The following is a 1,829-nucleotide window of genomic DNA, read 5'->3' on the forward strand; positions in this document are numbered from 1 at the left end:
AAGAGTATGATTCAAATTAGTTTAATTACTTTATTCAGTCATTGGGAATTATCCACGAAACTACTGCACCATACTCACTTGATTCTAACGATGTGGCTAAAAGGAAAAATAGAACGTTAATTAAATTGACAAATGCCATGGTGATTGATTCAGGTGCTCCCTCAAGTTTTTGGGGTGAAGCAATTTTGACTATTTGTCATATTTTAAATAGGGTGCCTTATAAAAATTCAAAAACTACACCTTTTGAATTATGGAGAGGGTATAAGCCAAGTTTGGAATATTTTAAAGTTTGGGGTTGTTTGGCATTTGTAAGGCTAACAGATCTAAAAAGACCCAAATTGGGTGTTAGAACTACCATTTGTGTCTTTCTTAGATATGCAAAAAATAGCACATCCTAGAGATTTTTTTTTTTTTTTTGAGAATAAAGTGATTTTTTAATCAAGCGATGCAATTTTCCATGAAGAAAAATTTCTTTTTAAATTCAAAAATAGTGGGGGTCAAGAATTTAGACAAAATATTTTTTCTGAAACTAGTTCTTCTACTCCTCTAGAATATGAAGAAAATTTTGAATTAAGAAGGAGTAAGAGAGTTAGAATTGAAAAACCCAAAGACTCTACAAGAAGTTTTAGCATCACCTGATTTTGTGTTTTGGAAAGAGGCTATGAATGATGAGATAGATTCACTAATTTCTAATAGAATTTGGAAATTAGTTGAATTACCACAGGGTTGCATTTCAATAGGGTGCAAATAGGTCTTTAGAAAAAAATATAGACTGGATGGAACTGTTGAAAAATCTAAGGCTAGACTTGTCGCAAAAGGTTTTAAACAAAAAGCTGACCTTGATTTTTTCGTCACATTTTCTTCGGTTACAAGAATAACATCCATTAGATTATTGATTGTCGTTGTAGCAATATATAATTCAAAAATTTATCAAATGGATGTTAAAACAACTTTTTTGAATGGATATTTAGATGAAGAAATTTATATGGATGAACCTGAAGGCTTTGTAGAGCCTAGCCAAGAAAGAAAAGTATGTAAGTTAACAAAATCCCTATATGGCTTAAAACAGGCCCCTAAACAGTGGCATGAGAAATTTGACTCTTGCAAGATTGAGAATGGTTATAAGCCAAAAGAAAGTGATAAATGTATTTATCATAAATCTTGGAAAAATTCTCATGTTATTATTAGCCTATATGTTGATGATTTATTGATTTTTGGTTCTAATTTGCATGACATACATGAAACAAAAAGCATGCTTTGCAATTGTTTTGATATGAAAGATCTTCATGAAGCTAATTTTATTTTTGAAATGAAAATCACCAATACATGTGATGGTATTTTTCTAGATCAATCGCATTACGTATAAAAACTATTAAAGAAATATAATTATGTTGGATGCAAGCATGTTGTTATTCCTTTGGATCCTAGTGTTCATTTATTTTCTATTGAAAATGATGATGTTGTGCTTAATCAAAAGGAAATGCTAGCATGATTGGTAGTTTACGTTATGCGACTCATTGTACTAGACCTGACATTGCTTATGCAGTAGGAGTACTTAGTAGATTTACTACCAAGCCTAGAAGAGACCATTGGTATGCAATAGATTTGATAATGAAATATTTATCCGATACAAAAAATTATGGCTTGTTTTATAAAAAATATCCTGCTGTGCTCGAGGGCTTCAGTGATGTCGATTGGAATACCTTGTTAGGTGATTCTCCTTCAACTACTGCTTATATTTTTACCTTGGCTAGTAGTGCTGTATGTTGGAAGTCTAAAAAACAAACTATTATTGCTAGCTCAACTATAGAAGCTGAGCTAATAGCTTT

This window comes from Carya illinoinensis, chromosome 10 (genome assembly GCF_018687715.1).
Source record: "Carya illinoinensis cultivar Pawnee chromosome 10, C.illinoinensisPawnee_v1, whole genome shotgun sequence".
Taxonomy (NCBI): Eukaryota; Viridiplantae; Streptophyta; class Magnoliopsida; order Fagales; family Juglandaceae; genus Carya; species Carya illinoinensis.